Below are 18,419 nucleotides of genomic sequence, written 5' to 3'. Positions count from 1 at the left end.
GTGTTTGAGCATTATGTCCGGTAGGTACCAAGTTGGGTCATGCGCTTTTGGTATGGCTGAGGCTATAGTAGTGTATACTGCATTATGATCAGACCAAGGAATCGGAATTATATCTGATGCAATAATTTCTGGTATCATTCCTATTGTTAGAAAAATATGATCTATTCTGGTAAAGGTTTGATGAGGATGTGAGAAATAAGTGAATTTTTTTTTTATCGGGTTACTTTCTCTCCACGAATCTACCAGATTGTATTTGGAAAGAAGTTGGGAAAAAGGTCATTTAGAGGTTATTTTGGATGGTGTAAAAGTTGATTTATCTAAAAATGGGAGGAGGACCTGGTTCGAATCCCCACACATTATCACTGTTCCCATTTTGTGCGTATTAATCACTTGTAATATATGTGAGAGAAATGGTGTAGGTTGTTTATTAGGAGCGTAGTAGGAAATCACTGTGACTGCTGTATCCATTATATAGCCCATGAGCATCAGGTATCTACCTTCTGGGTCTTTAATTTCTGATGATAAGGTGAATGGTGTGGATCAGTGAAATGCAATTAGAGTTCCCCTTTGTTTGGTACAGGCTGAAGCCTTGAAAATTTGTGGATAAAAAGGAGATATATATTTTGGTGTAGAATCTTTGGTGAAGTGTGTTTCTTGGAGGCACACTATCTGAGCCTTCTTGTTATGGAAAGTACGGAAAGCTTTGGTCCTTTTTTGAGGAACATTTATTCCCTGAACATTCAGGGATAGTATATTCAATGGTGCCATGGTGTCAGATTAAATAGTTTTGACTTACTTTTCATTATGCAATGCTGGATGCGCAGATCAACCTGTGTGGACTGAAGAGATGAAAAGATAGGAAAGAATCCAGTGAATTCTGGAGTAAAGAGTAAACAAAGAACATATGAGATTAAGTGATACATTGTATAAATTATATTTTGCAAGTAATCACAAGTTACCCGTGAAAGAGAGTAAATATCTCTCTCAGGGGAGTAAATACCTTCGTCACACTCCCACATAATATATTTGGGAGAATGAGGAAGGCTAATGGGGGTACATGGATCTTCCGCTTACATGAGAGAAGTGCTATAAAAAAAAAGCATCAAAATGATGACTCAATAATTGGAGTGCAGGATATAATATATTGTTAGAATTAGTTAGGGTGATTGTATATGATTAATATAACTCTAGGCTAAATAATTCTGTTAAAAAGGTACTGTTTGTAACTTTGGTAAGGATGAAGATAATTTGTATTATTTTGGGATTTTAACCCTATTAGAGTAAACAATTACATATTTTAATTATATGCCATTGTTTAAATACATTAACTCATAGATTTGAGGTTGTATTGAGACAGATTAGATTAAACAAAAACAAAATTCTAGGAACTAGTTAGGTAATAATATATTTGTTTTGAGGAAAGAAAGAAAAAGCTTCCATTACTTCTGGATTAGTTTCTTCACATTTGTCCTATAAAGTAATTTATCTATTATTTTTAACAGAAATTATATAACTGAATAAGGATTTCTTTATTACATTTATATATTTTAAAGCTAAAGGAATCAGCAGTAGTATGAAATATAACTTGAATGTAACATGACTCCACATAGTGTGAGACTATCAGAATGAAGTTACATTCAGTTACAATTGCAGCTTTTTTATAGAGAACCATCTCTCAATTGAGTATAATGAAGAGATACTAGGATTTATGTTGTCAGTCCATTGAATCTTCTTGGTCCATGGATGTTGTGGCATAACGGCCTCCTTTGTGAGAATGATAATTCCCATTTTGTTCTGAAATTTTCTGAGTACTGCTTGAAGGTGAAGATGACGCCATTCTTCTGTGTGAAGGGGAATTGCTGCTTGTGGGTTCTGTCAGATTCAATTTTAAAAGGGTCTTTTGTAGTTCATCTGCTGATCTGCTTCTGTAAATTGTACCTTGGTAAGTAAATCTGACAGAAAAGGGGAAGCCCCATTGATACATAATGTTGTGGCGTTGCAGTTCCATTAGTTGGGGTTTCATGGAGCGTCTTTTAGTGATAGTGAGTTGGGATAGATCAGCAAAAATTTGATAATTGTGACCTTGAAAATTAAGTTCCTTTTTTTCTCTTGCAGCAGTTAATATTTGTTCTTTTGTCCTGTAATAATGGAATTTTGTGATTATATCACGTGGGGGTCCATCCTTTTTTTTTTGGCTGTGAGGGCTCTATGCACTCTGTCCAGTTCTAAACGTTCAATAGGGATATCTGGCTTTAGTTCTTGTAATAGAGCAGTAATAGTAGATTGCAAGTCTGTCACTGTTTCAGGAATTCCCCTTGCGCAAGTTGGAACGTCTGGCTCTGTTTTCGTAATCTTCGAGCTTAGTTTGAAGTATTAAATTCTCTTCTTTTAGGTTTTCCAATTCTGTTATATTTTCTTGAGTTGTAATTTCAATTTCATCCATTTTTATTTCTAAGGCTGCGGTGCAGTTTCCCAGCTCTCTTATTTCTTTAGTTAGGCTGTTTGTTATTTGTTCTGAAGTTTGTTTTAAAGCCTTATGGAGCATTTTTTCAAATTGTAATAGTATTACTGGAGATGCTGAGAAGGCTTGTGGAGAATTTTGTGCGAGGATTTGTTCTGTATCTGACTCAAATGGAGAGTCTTGCTGTGACATTTTCTGTCTGTGAGAGCGCACTGATGCTGTATATGGTGAGGTGACTGGCGCCGCTTTAGTTGCGGTGTGCGCCTGTGAGCTCTTTGTGAAGTGATTTTTATTTTTGCCACGGCTTCCTCCCAGTACCATCTTTCCTGCCCAAACTTTCACAGTTTGTTCCCAGGGACAAAGAGGTTCAATTGGCTACCTTTTGAGCCTGCCGTCTCCGCTTTATCCTTTTCTCCTCTCCTCAGCGGTGCGGAGCTCTAGCAATGCATGTCCGCTCCGCTAGACTCTGCGCATGTGCCCCCTCTCTCATGTTTATTTTTAGTTATGGCATGTGCCTTTGCTAAACATCCTTTGCTGCCACACCTATACAAAAATCTGATGAAAAAATTAATTATAAAAGCAACATTCAGCTTCCCTATCTGTGCCCTCTAGTCCATCCTCTCTCCATCCCCTGGGACACCAAATATATTTTTAGAACATTTTTGGTAAATGTGCTTTTGATGTCTTCTGGCTCATTACGTGATGCATAGGGCATTTTTGCTTCTATCAGTGATGGGTGGTCCTCAAAGCACACAAAAGACCTGATGTAAGAGTATCTGTTCTCAGTAAGTGCAGGGCACCTTGATGTCATTGGTTCTGGGGGGTGGCCCCAAGACACCCTGAACTCACTGAAAGTAGGTTAAATAATGTTGGGCTTCATTTAACCTGGAAAAGGAGCAATGCTAAACCTTAAAGCAATGAATCCTTCATAGAGTACTAAAGCGAAAATCACTTTTGTATTCCTACAAATGCAGGGCAATTGATTTCAAAAGCTACACATAGGCTTTAAGAAGTTTCTCATTGCCACCAGTCAGATGCCATTTTGCCCTGAAAGATGAAGCATGAGGGAAACTTCAAGGACAACACCAATGACCTGTGGGCTGATTTTTTTAGCACGACTATAGTGTCTGCTGGATAGTATTAGTAACTCCCTCATTGGTTTTGATTTGACCTGAAATTGCTCTTTAAATGCTACTTTTTTTTTGTTGTCACTAAAACGTTACTCAACATTTAAAGCACATTTTAAATGTAAATGACAATTGTGTGCTAAATATAAACAGGTTGTAGACCAGTTTAATAAAAAATAAACATGGTAATCATCATAACAAATAGGGTTGTATGTTATGACAGGTTTCTAAATTGCAAGCTACATGCCATCACTCAGCAGACCCTCCGGTCTGAGACCATCAGGATTGTACATTCAGTATGTTAAATAAAATGTGGAGGAATTGTATGTTTACAATGTAATTATTTTCTATCCAAATCATCATCCAAATGTTTTGGAAGAAATTTCAAAAACTGAAAATATTTATCAAAGTAACTGAAGCTTTTTAGTTTGAAAAACTGGACTGTATCAGATGGGGGGTGGGGCTTAGTGTGCTATGTGCTGTTGCCAAATTATTTTATTTTGGCACTAAATAAGACATAAGCCCTGTAAGACCTCAGTGTAGCTGGGACTGTAAAGATTTGATGTGGGAAACTTATAGTAACAACTAAACATGAACAGAGTGATTTTGGTGAAACTGATTTTTCCATAGGTGAAATTTCACTAAAATAGACACTTTCAGTTTCACTTACTAGGCTGCTTAGGCAAAATGTGCTTAACCGGTTCAATACAGGGCACTTTCACCCCCTTCCTTCCCAGGCCAATTTTTAGTTTTCAGCGTTGTCGCACTTTACACGTCAATTGCGCGGTCGTGCGACGTTGTACCCAAAAAAGATTGACGTCCTTTTTTCACCACAAATAGAGCTTTTTTTCGGTGGTATTTGATCGCCTCTGCGGTTTTTATTTTTTGCGCTATAAACAAAAGAAGAGCGACAATTTTGAAAAAAACACAATATTTTTTACTTTTTGCTATAATAAATATCCCAATTTTTTTTTTTTTAAAAACACATTTTTTTCCTCAGTTTTGGCCGATACGTATTCTTCTACATATTTTTGGTAAAAAAAATCGCAATAAGCGTATATTGATTGGTTTGCGCAAAAGTTATAGCGTCTACAAAATACGAGATAGATTTATGGCATTTTTAAAAAAAAAATATTTTTTTATTTTTTTAGCGGCGATCGCGATTTTTTTTGGTGACTGCGACATTATGACGGACACATCGGACACTTTTGACACATTTTTGGGACCAATCACATTTATACAGCGATCAATGCTATAAAATTGCATTGATTACTGTGTAAATGTAACAGGCAGTGAAAGGGTTAACCACTAGGGGGCGGGGAGGGGTTAAGTATGTTTCCTAGGGAATGATTCTAACTGAAGGGGGAGGGGACGCACTAGGAGAGGAGACCGATCAGTGTTCCTCCGTTCTGGGAACACAGATCGCTCTCCTCAGAGCTGACAGGCTGTGGATCTGTGTGTTTACACACACAGATCCACATGCTGGCCCGGTTAACGGGCAATCGTGGGTGCCCGGCGGACATCGCGGCCGCCGGGCACACGCACCGGGTCCCGAGGAACGCGGCGGGCGCGCGCGCTTGCTCCCGGTGTCGCGCGCGCCCCCTAGACAGCCGGGAATCCCAGGACGTCATATGACGTCCACCCAGAATGGGAGATCCCATCTGTGGACGTCATATGACTATACGCAGGTATTGAAGTGGTTAAAAATGTTTTCATATGGAGGGTGTGGCTTGTTCATGGCCAGGAGCGGATGAGTGAAATGTGAGCCTCAGAGCCGATCCAAAGACACTGCCAAAAAATATGATTCACATCACTCTCACACTCTATGAAATGGTACTGAGCACTCACCGGGGATTCCAGACATCCAATCTGCCTCACTCTTTCACATCTTGGAAGATCAGCAGGTCTATCAGATCACCCTGATCATGCACTCTCCTAAGATGGCGAACGGATTACCTGCTTCTAAGGCATCTTCTTCAGCATCAACTGAACAAGTGGACTCCGAGCAATTCCTGACTGGGGAAATTTAACTAATCATATAACAGGAAAAAGGTGAGCCTGCCAATGGTAACATTCTTACGGAAATTTTGATGTATTGCCTAATGGGAGGGACATAGAAAACATACTCTCCCACCTGTAGACAACCTCATCATTGGGAACCACAGTCAAACAGTTCCAGGATACAGATTTTTTTACTTGAAATTGCACCTGAACCAGACTGAAACGATTGAAAACGCATCCAATTCACATAAATGTGAACCGAGCCTTAAACTGTATAAATGAACACTTTCCTTTTCAGAGGACAGAGAGTCAAATCTTTGCTCTCTTAATGAGTTATGGGTGATGGGTGCTGTTGCTATCCCAAATTATTCTGCTGTTTGTTAGATATGGAGTCCCTTGCTGGGTGTTGTGGTTCATCCTGCTGGCTGCTATGTGACCACAGAGCTCTGTGGTGTTGTGGCAGTCAGCAGGAGGAACCACAACACCCATTGGGGGACCGGATATCCCTCACATCTCTAAGTACATTAAATACCAGGTTATAAGAAGGCCAAATTCATTAAAAAAATAAGTTTTACAATTTTCAGGGAAAAAAAAAAATTAAAAGTCAGCAGCTATAAATACTGCAGCTGCTGACTTTTAATATAAGGACACTTACCTGCCCAGGGCTCCCGCGATGTCAGCACCCGAAGCCGATCTGTCCCTCTGCTCTCGGGTGCTGTCGCCTCCATCTTCGGTAAGGGAATCAGGAAGTGAAGTCTTGCGGCTTCACTTCCTGGTTCCCTACTGCGCATGCTCGATTCATGCTGCGTTATCTCACTGGTCCCTGCTGTCTTCTGGTACCTGTGTGTCTCCCAGAAGACAGTGGGGGGGGCCGGAGGAGGGGCCGGACATGGCGTAGATCGCCGCGGATACTGCAGCGATCTATGCCTGGAAGTGGGAGCAAATACCTGTATTAGACAGGATCCCCCCTGAAAGGTGCCAAATGTGACACCAGAGAGGGGGGGGGGATTCTGAAAAGCATAAGTTCCATTTTTGGGAGGAACTCCGCTTTAAATAAAATGAATAAAAAAAAAGTTTACCCCTAACCCTTTATTGATTTCTTTGTTCTATTAAGGCCTGAGTTCATGGCATCAGTTTTAGATGCTTCTGGGACTATTCTGAATTTATTCACAGGTGCATTTTGACTTGAATTTGGCCTCCTTATAACCTGGATGATTTGGGATTTGCATCTCCATAGACATGTAACATTGTATCTATGTGGACATGTTAAGTTTGGTTCACATATGTCCGGCCCCGGTTTATAAAAGAAGTCCGATGTGGTTTTGTTCACCGTTTCAGGTTCAATTTTTTTGCTTAAAATTGCACCTGAACCAGACAGAAAAATCCACAGGACTCTTTAAAAAAAATGGACCGAGGCCGCCCAGGACATATGTGAACTGGCTCCATTGCAAAGCCGTTCAGTTCATATGTTATGTGAATTGGATGTGGTTCAAAGGACATCAAATTTGCATATATGTGAACCGAGCTTAAGGCTGGGTGCACACCTCCGACAGATGCAGCTCGCAGCTGGGGTCTGGTGCATCCCTGGAAACAGGATCGAACACAGTTAATAAGTGTTACTCAGTATGAGTAGTGGTCCACAGTGATGGAAAGACCTTGAGGAAGTCTCGGTCCGTTAGGACCTTTAGACTGGAGAATTGCTACGAATGTCTGCTAGACAGCCGGGAAGATGCACTGCAAGGGACTTTCGGTCAAGGCAAGCAGAGATTCCCAGCCAAGGAGGGTAATCTTGAAAGCACTGGGGGTTCAAACAGACCTGTGCACTTCGGCCTTACTACACAGAATCAAGGAGGACCGATCTCCTTGCAGTTTAGCAATAGGCAGCAGTTGCCTATATTCAGCTCCAGGGTGAAACTCGCAGTGATATGCTATTGAGAGAGGTGAAACCCATAACGCCTGGAGCGGAAGATCACCAGCAAAATTCTGGAAGCAGTTTACCTCCCAGCGGAAGTACAAGCTTCCCAGAGCACAATGAGTGGGTCTGCGTCCCAGGTCTTTTCTGAGCTGGTTCACAGGTGGGGCCTACCACAGACAGACCTTCTCGTTTCCCACAATAATCACAAACTTTGGTCTGACTTTGTTTCCGTACCCCAAGGCGCAGGGGCAAATGCTCTGGTCTCTCCCTGGGACTGCAATCTAATCTATATATTTTTCCCCAACATTTCCCGTAAATGAGATTCCTCTTGAGGCTGTCAAGGGAAAACATAGTTGTCATAGACAGTCCTCCATATTGACCAGGAGGCCCTCGGTTTTCCCTGGCCATTAATTTCGGGATACAGAAGACATTTCCCCTCCATAACATACGCAGACTGGGTCTGCAAACAGGGGCACTAAAGGGGGAGGATGGGCAACTCCGGTTGCTCCAGTTTCACTCCAGAGTGATCTCTACTTTGTTGTGTGTGAGAAGACATTCTACTTACGACATCTAGGCCTAATTCTGGAACAAGTTTGCTTTTTCTTGGTAGGGCAAGACCTTCATCCTACTGCCCTTCCAGTGTCAGCTGTTCCATACTTCCTCCAGGCCTTAGCCTATCCTCACATAGCTCACGAGTGTGGGCTATATCGGCAATAACACATATAAATGGGCCAAGAATCCTTCAGTTTGCACAATCTTTGAGGGCAGTCGTGAGGAGTCGGTCACCAAGGAAGAAAGATCTATTGGAGTTACTGGATCTCATATCAGTTTAACCCTTTGTTCCAACAGAGCAGTGTTCGGTTCAGGCCATCACTTACAAGGCAGTATCTATTGCAAGAACTTTAAGCAGAAGGTTATCAGAGAATATATATATATATATATATATATATATATATATATATATATATATTCCTTTCTTTCCAGAAAGAGTAGAGTTGGGTCTTCAAACGTAGCAACAGACTGCTTTTTAACAGACAACTGGACATTGCCTAACTTTCCAGAACATCACACAGGAAAGTCACACGTACTGTTCATTTTCAGAACTTTAAAGTAGTATCTCTCCACAATTGTGCCTTTCAGGTCATCTAAATAAACCTTTTGTCATTCCAGCTGGGAATCATCAAGGGAAAGAGGTTACTGCCTGGATCCTAGCTGGCCTGGTTGTGCATATAGGACTAGGGATCACAAGCCTCCGTCAGTGGCGGTGAAGCACTCTACCAGAGCGGTTGAAACCTCATAGGCAGCACATTTAAGAGAATCTATGGTGCCCATTTGTACAGGGGTATCATGGTCGTTCCAACATTTTTACTCAAACTTGACGGAATAGGGCGACACGATCCCGCAAACCGCCGTAGGTGTATGTTTTTCCCTTTAAGCGGGATAGTAGACGTACACGCGCGTGCTTGTGCCTGCTGCATCGCGGGGGTGCCGATGCTCGTGACCGGAGGTCGCGATGACCGCCGGCTGCGAGCGATCGCGGGCACGAGAGGCAGAACAGGGACATGTGTGTGTAAACACACAAATCCCTGTTCTGTTCTGTGAGGAAAGACAGATTGTGAGTTCCTAATAGCTAGGAACCATGATCTGTCATTTCCTTTAGGTCAGTCCCCTCCCCCTACAGTTAGAAACACAATAAGGAACACAATCTTGACCCTTGATCGCCCCCTAGTGTTAACCCCTTCCCTGCCAGTGACATTTTTACAATAATCACAGATCCGTGCTCCATTAGCTTCCTCCCTGGACACAAGAGCCAGGAAAAGTGATGATTTACACGTTGCTTCCAGGTTCACTCTAGCTAGGGGAGATCCTCCCCTTCAACCAGCGACACCCACTACGTGGGTCCTAAGCCCGCTGGTGGGACACGGAGTTCAAGAAGCATGTTGGGGGGCGGGGGGTTAACAGAAAGGGATCAGGTGGTTGTACAGCTGGGACTGTGAGTAAAACCTCACTGCCTGCAGCATAAGGAATACAGCAGTGGAAGAGGATCAATCAGTTTATTTCAAAAGCTTTAAAACTCAATATTTTTTTTTTTTGTTTAAATGCACATTAGTTGATTTATTATGTATTTTTTTAATTGGTTTTACTGCCCAGACCTCATATGATGTCCTCCCGAAAAAGGACCGCTCTTCGCCATGATCTGTCACCCTCTGACATATCCGGTGGACACAGCAGATGACTGATCACCACACCAGCCTGCTGCCACAGTCATGTGATTGCTGTGACTGATCACAGCAGATCACATGACAGTTGTAAACAATGAATGGCTAGCTGTTATTGGTCACAGTGATCATATGATACAGACAGGGCAAATCACAGCCCATTTGTACCATGTGATTAGCTGTGAACAATCACAGCTTATCACAACAATAATATCACAACAATACACACTATCATTCAGTAAAAATATTTGCTTATAGCAGTGAAATCCACTGCTATAAGCAAGTATAGTATGTAAAAAATCCTGATCAACTTCCCAGAGTGGTACAGTGTTACCATGGTAAAACTTTATTGCTCTGGTCACATATGTAAAAAAAAGTAAAACAAAAAGAAAAACAATAATAAAAAAAAAGAAAAACTATTTTAAAAAAATGAAAAAAAAAAATATTTTTTTTTAAATACTGTGTCCCTGGTCACTGCTACACCAGTTATATAACGACGATGTACTGCACGTGCTTAAAAAAGAATGTGAAAAAAACAATTTTTTTCTTCATTTTCCAAATAAAAGTGACAAATAAATTACAACTTCAAAACACATGCCATCCCTCTTACTATATACCTTAGACAGTCTACCAAAGGCCATTTGGGGGATATTTATATGTTCCTGGCATTTCCCAGCCTCAAGAAATGAGATTGCTGTCAGTACATCAGAATTGATCAAATTTCAGATATATACCATAGTTTGTGGACTCTATAACTTTACTACAGACTAAATAATATATAATAGTCACGGATTTGGGTTATTTTTGCCAAAGAAATGTAGCAGAATACAATTTGACCTAAATTAATGAAGAAAGAGTATTTATTTGCAAAAGAGAAAAAAAAAACAGAAACAAAGAAAACTGTGTTTTTGTTTTTTTTTGCCTTTTTTTGTTTATTCAGCAAAAAATAAAAAACCCAGTGGTGATTAAATACCACAAAAATAAATCTCTATTTGTGTGAAAAAAAATTGAAATGTCATATGGGTACAGTGTTGCATTACCTAGCAATTGTCATACTGGTGACAGTATGTAAAAAAAAAAAAAGAAAAAAATATAATCACTTTGTATAATAATATTTTAAATATTTTTTTTTATTACTTTTTTTACATACAGCAACCAGAGCAAAACAGTGTTAACACTATACTACTCTGGAGAGGTGATCAGAATTTATAAAAAAAATGTATGCACTATGATAAATAGTAAATTTTAATGTCATAATCAACCGTTTTTTCTGAATGAAATGCATCCGCAGTACCCATATCTGATTTATTTAAAGTTAAACTCCAGAAATTCAGCCACTTTTTAAAATTTTGTGAATATATATATATATATATATATATATGTATATATATATATATATATATATATATATATATATGTATATATATATATATATATATATATATATATATATATATATATATATATATATATATATATATATCAGCCTAAATATGTTTAAAATAAAGTGAAAAAATATTCAATATTAATAATCAATGGGCAATATTTTCGACCTAATGTGATTGCTGCCAACACTAGTTAGAGCATGTCCACCAGTGACTATAGAATACAAAAAAATAACACAATGTAAGTGCAGCGCAACCATAAAATAATCGTGATAAATCAAAAAATGTATGATGATAATTCTAAACATAAGTCCATGTGTGTCCATGTCATAGAAAATCCGCAGAGTAAATTTCTTTTCCTCCTATGTGGTAGCTCCACATGATAGTTCAAATTGTTCCAGTACATTAAGTGACTGACCACCACCAATAGACAAATGGCCTGCTCACTTCCCAGCAATGACCCTATTACAGAGTCAAATTCGCCTGATAAGATGTCTTTTGGGATGAATTTGGGATGCTCCTGCAGAGAACATCTAAGAGCCATGTAATGCCACTTTCACAAGCTCGATCGTCCGTGTATCACCATAAAAACAAAATGGAAAACCAGAGTGCTCTCTGCTACAAACCATTTATTAAAACCGAACATAGGATTAAAAACACTCACATGCTACATGAATAAAAAGCGTATCATCAGCTCACCACGCTGATACAAAAGTGCAAACGTCCTGGGTAACGGCTCCTCACACCTCTACGCGTTTCACCCCTTGTAGGACTTATTCAGCAAGACTTGGTGGTGGTCACTGAATGCACTGGAACAATTTGAACTATCACGTGGAGTTACCACATAAGAGGAATAGAAATTTACTGGGTAGATTTTCTATGACATGGATGCACATGGACTTATGTTTTGAATTATCATCATAAATGTTTTGATTTATCACGATTATTTTATGGTTGCGCTGCACTTATATTGTGTTACTTTTTAAAATTTGCTACAATAGGTTGAAGTCCAATGAGGTGCATTGCTTTTATTTACAACTGACAGTTTTACTGAGTGCCAGGAGCTATCATTATACTCCAGGCACTCTGATAGCAGCGATGATGCTTTCTCACACAGCTGCCACTCTGCTCATCCCTCCCCTCCGCTGTCCATTCACAGAAGGCTTTGTATTTTCTGAATGGTTTAACATAGAACATAGCACTCTGTGATTGGGAAAGAGGAGAAGAGGGGCGGGCAGAGTGGTTTTGGTTGCAGGAGCTGAGACCCGAAGGTCCAGCATCGGAGCACCAGAATTATAGCAATAGCTGTACTTGTGGTGCTCAGTATACATGTAAATTGCAAATTAAAGAGATAAGCCTGTGAGGTGGCATGCATCTCGATGGACTTTAACCGCTTGCTTACTGGGCACTTAAACCCCCTTCCTGCACAGATCATTTTTCAGCTTTCAGCGCTCTCACACTTTGAATGACAGTTGCTCAGTCATGCAACACCGTACCCAAATGAAATTTTTATAATTTTTTTTCACACAAGTAGAGCTTTCTTTTGGTGGTATTTGATCACTGTTGGGTTTTTTATTTTTTCCTAAAAAAAATGAAAAAAAGACTGAAAATTTTGAAAAAGAAAAAACAGTTTCATAGTTTGTTATAACATTTTTAAAACAGGTAATTTTTCTCCTTCATTGATGTGCGCTGATGAGGCTGCACTGATGGGCACTGATAGGCTGCACTGATGGGCACTGATGGGCACTAATAAGTCGGCACTAATGGGCACTGATAGGCAGCACTGAGAGGTGCCACTGGTGGTTGGCACTAATGGGCGGCACTGAAGGTCACTAATAGGTGGCACTGAAGGGCACTGATAGGTGGCACGGATGATCACTGCTGGGTGGCACTGATAGGTGATACTAATAGGCAACATTGATCGGTGGCACTGATGATGAGGCACTGGTGGGCATTGATTGGCAGCACTAGTGGGCATTGATAGGTGGCACTGTTGAGCAAAGTTAGGTGGCACTGTGGGCAATGGTAGGTGGCACTGTGGGCACTGGTGGGTACTGATAGGTGGCACTGGCAGGTGGCATTGGTGGGCACAGATGAGGCAGCCATGGCTCTCTGTGTGAGGGACCAATTTCCCTCTGACAGAAGCCGGTGATCGGCTTTTTTTCCCCTCACGCTAACAGCATGAGGAAAAAAAAAACATTACCGATCTTTTACATCATGTGATCAGCTGTCATTGACTGACGCTGATCACTCTGATCTGTGATCAGTCGAGTCTCATAGCCTCGGTAATCATAGAGCGTGCCACGCGCGCCCCATGAGGGGCGTGCAGGCAGATCATGCACAGGAGGATGTCATATGACGGCCTCCCTGCAATTAAGGCCCGCACTGTAGCCGTCATTTGGCTATAGCGTGGGTGGGAGGTGAATAAACTAGTGATGCACTGAAGTTTCGGCTGCCAAAAATGTTTGGATAAAAATGCCGATAATGACCATAAAGGTGCCACACATAATTTTGCCGCAATATTACTGTGCCTATGGTGTGTTTTTCATGTGATTAAAAAACTGCATCAAAAACAAAACACGGGTGCGTTTTTCATGTGTTCTTGCTGCGTTTTCGATGCATTTCAACGGGGAGGTGCGTTTTTTGTGCGGTTTTTATTAACAGACCAAAAATGCAGTAAGCAAGATTTTTAACACCGCATTGGAAGTGCAACGGACCAGTGTTAAGATATACATAGAATTTAAATGGATTCATTTTTCTTGAGCTCTTCTTGCGCTAAAGGTGCCAATAATGACTGACAATAAATTCATATTCATTTAAATTCATGATATTAATTAATAAGTTGAATACAATACAATAAGATATAAAAAATATATATCTCTAAAAACCATCAATTGCTATTTCGACCAAGTACATCCTGAATTTTTGGCTCGGCACAGGAATTTTCATTTTGGTGCACCACTACTTTAACCACCTCTTGCCGGCCATATAAGAAAATGATGACGATGGGGTGGTTCGGTTGTTGTGGGACGACGTCATATGACGTCGCCCCACTCTTCCGTGCATCGATCAGTGGTGTGTTGTGTCCCCGGGACACGGCGCATCCCGTATCTGGATAAAGAGCCGATGATGCGGGTCATTACCCATGTGATCAGCTGCGTCCAATCACAGCTGATCACATGTAAACAAGGAAAGGCCGGTTATCGGCTTTCCTCTCCTCACACTGCCAGAGTGTGAGGTGAGGCGAGCCTATCAGCAGCATTTCCTCACAAGGGAGACCTGCACAGATAATCACATAGCTCCCAATTGTCCCTGATTTTGAGGGACTGTCCCTGATTTGGAACAAAGTCCCTCTGTCCCTTCTTCCCCCTCATTTGTCCCTCATTTTGGTCTGATGTATATAGCTGTATATAAAATGCACTTTTTATCTTTCAAAAAGTTTCCCCAGTGCTAAAATTTTCATCCAATTTCTAAATTGCTGCATTTGTAAATTTTAAAAGCCAATATAAAGAAATAGTAGTGGTAAAAAAAGCACTTGTGGGTTTAAATAACCTTTTTTTTGGTTAATTCTGCTTTAAGGGGGTGTGGCAAGGGGCATGTCCTATGCCTACATACATTTGCTAGTAGGTGTCCCTCATTCCCATCTCGAAATGTTAGGAGGTATGGATAATCGGGGCACTTATTATCGGTGCAGCCTCAGTTGTAAGATTTAGGCTGGGTTCACACATGTGCGGTGCGAATTCCAGCTCCGTTTTCGCTGCGAAGAGAAAAAGCAGCTGTTCAGCGGTTCCTCTCCATTGTAGATATTAAATGTATTTCGCGCAATATGCCAATACTTAATATGTGTAAAGTCTGTGTAAACATAAACCAAAAATTAGAACCTATGAATAGTGGTTGCTACGGCTATAATTATAAGGATCAATGATCTCTATGTTAGCCGCATATAGCATTACCCTCTATTCATAGGTAAAGTGATAGTGCTAAAATAAAATAATAATGATAAAAATCTATAAGTGTTGGTGTGAAACACCCCCATTTTGCTGCAATATCTTTATTTGCTTTATAGGAACATTCTAGCACAAACTATCTAGTCACAATTTATTTATTTTACATCTACCAGCGCGAAGGAAAATTTTTATATATTCACATGTACACACCTTTGCAGCTAATATGGATGTATGCACTTATATCGAAAATAGAAAAGTAAACTTAGATGAGGTATTTAACCCACAAAATAAAACACGCAATACAGATCTAGAAAGTATGACTAGGAAACTAGGACACCATATGGAGAAAAAAATCAATCTGTGGTGGGACACCAATACATTTGAAAGATATATCAGAGAAAATATCGTTCCCCGGAGATTAAGGTGGGAACTGCCACCTAATGATGGGCTAAGTGACAAAGAATCAATGGAAGAATGGTTTGCGTTCTTCAATGATAAAAGTATTGAAGGTTTGAAATTTTTGCTAGAACGTAAGCTTAAGAAAACCATAATACTAGAACAACAAATAGAGGAAATCAAACAGAAAATGGAACCATTCAAAGAAACAGCGGAATTCAAGAGATTGGCAACTCAACTTAATAAAGACCTAATTACCAAAGACCTAGAAGTACAAAATCGGAAAATGAAAAAATATCAAAGGGATATAACGGATTATAAGACAAACCAAGTGTTTAAATGGCAAAGTAAAGTTGAACCAGACCCTCCTGCATCCACATATTCAACTCCGGAAAGGGAAGTTAGAATCCAAGACCCCACAACATCACATACACTTAATCCACCTAGGTGGGAAGAAAGAGAAAGACGGATGGAAACACCACGTACATATCGAGACGGACCCAACACAAATGGCCCTAACTACATAAGAAGAGACGAAAGAAATATATATGGAGGTACACCAAGAACTAACTACAACCAAAGAAACAGCTATGGATATGGACAACACACCCCAAAAAGAGGAGGAAAGAAGCCCTTTAGGAAACCGTTTAATAACAGGAATTGGCAACAAAATGAAAGAAATCCAAGAGAAAATAGAATACCACCATATCAACAAGAATATCGTGACGGATATGAACGTAACCCACGTATTCCCACGTACAATAGATTTGACTCCATCAGAGACTACCAAGAGCAATATTACGAAGACCCATATTTTTATGGGAACCAGCAAAACTACAACACACAAAGGCCTTTTTTAGAGAGGGAGAGAAGAGATCACTCCCCTCGAAGACCCCCTCAAGAGGTATACCATTCACCCAGGAGACGACCCCAAGAAGAACACAGAAGAAACACCCCAGAACGAAGAGAGGACGGAGATCAGGGAAGAGACTCCAAAAGAAAAAGAGAATAGTTGGAGAAGAGAGGACGGAGATCAGTAAGATTATGTATTTTTATTATGTATAATTGCTACCATGACGGATTGATTAGTATTTACGATTAATATGTTTAGGGATGATCACCGCTTTATTTATTAATGGATGAGAATTGTTTGAACATATAATGCCATTAATTGTTTTAATGTGTGTAGAACAAATGATTAATTGGTTGATTTATCAGAGCACTCTCATACCTGTTTCATCTATGCATTAATACAATGATATCCTAGAATTAATTCGATACACGGCAAAATTATAACATATATGTACAATACACCCTTCTTTTAGATGGGTTGTTTTACACACCAATAGAGAACCAAATAAAGGTATTCCTTATCCCGTTCCAAAATCTCTATAATATACATCCCTCTTGTGCTATAAGCTGGCTGCCAATGAGATGTAATATTAACTAAATCCCCACCAAAAAAATGGCTGCCCACACAGGAGTTCACTATATAGAGAAATAACACACACATCTACAACAAAATGGAGAAATATCCACTCCCTAAGTCTAAGGAAAAATGACCGCCGAGTAAAGCGAAAATAACCACAAGTAAAATGGCGGTTCGGGTACTTCCGGTTCTAACGTACAAGCCACCTATCTAAATGAATACAACCACAAGCAAAATGGCGATTTTAGAACTTCCGGTTTTATTACATATAAGGTAACATCGAACAGCCAATCCGGTTCCCCAGATGAAGACACGTGACGGTGTCGTAACGCGTAGGGATTGGCTGGAGCGGCTTACACACTGAAGCACAAGTAAGAGGGCGCTGAGAACGCCAGATCATTCAGTATTTACTCTGCCTGTTTTAAATGTTTTAAATGTAAGAAGAATAACCTAATAAATACCCCCCCCCTTTGATTTTAAACGTTAATACACTAGTGGAGCCTTTCTTCTCCCTCCTCCTTCCCTATTTTTATCTCCCTTGATACTGAGTCTATTAGAGCGGAGTGATAGAGAAGAAAGCATGGAGAGATAACAACAAAGAAGGAGAAAGCTCCCAGATACTGCTTCCACGTCTTAAAGCCATAACAACCTATATGCCTGTTTATTGCATAATTAAGGTGAGAGTTCTGAGAGACCACACTAGGAGTCATCACCACAAGATTAATATACTTAATATACAAGATAGAACAGATCTGAATAGAAAAAACATTTTTTAATATTTTTTCACCATTGCTATTCATTTTTTCAAGAACTTTATATATTTTCAATTTTTATTTTTATTTTTCAATCTTGTCACTTGCACTTGAAAGTCCCATTTGTATGAATTTTGATAGCACTTTTTTAAGAGTATTAGCTGGTATTTTGATTGTTTATGAATTTATGTATGATGGGTTACACATATCATTATTTATCAGCACTTTAGAAAAAATTATTTCACTTGTAAGTATTTATTTATTTATCTATGCTTATTCATTCACGGATTCAATTTGTTTTTCACGTCATTTGTGTCGCAAGATTATAATAGATTTTTATCATTATTATTTTATTTTAGCACTATCACTTTACCTATGAATAGAGGGTAATGCTATATGCGGCTAACATAGAGATCATTGATCCTTATAATTATAGCTGTAGCAACCACTATTCATAGGTTCTAATTTTTGGTTTATGTTTACACAGACTTTACACATATTAAGTATTGGGATATTGCGCAAAATACATTTAATATCTACTATACCAAGTGTTGGCGTGAAACACCCCCATTTTGCTGCAATATCTTTATTTGCTTTATAGGAACATTCTAGCACAAACTATCTAGTCACGATTTATTTATTTTACATCTACCAGCGCGAAGGAAAATTTTTATATATTACTCTCCATTGTAGCTGCGGATCAGTGAGCAGGGAGAGGGGGGAGGTGTAGTGAGGAGAAGGAGAGAATTCCTGTTCACAACAGAATGCATCTGTGAATCAGATGCGT

This window comes from Aquarana catesbeiana, linkage group LG05, assembly GCF_042186555.1.
Source record: "Aquarana catesbeiana isolate 2022-GZ linkage group LG05, ASM4218655v1, whole genome shotgun sequence".
Classification (NCBI taxonomy): domain Eukaryota; kingdom Metazoa; phylum Chordata; class Amphibia; order Anura; family Ranidae; genus Aquarana; species Aquarana catesbeiana.
This window is presented reverse-complemented; position numbering follows the sequence as displayed.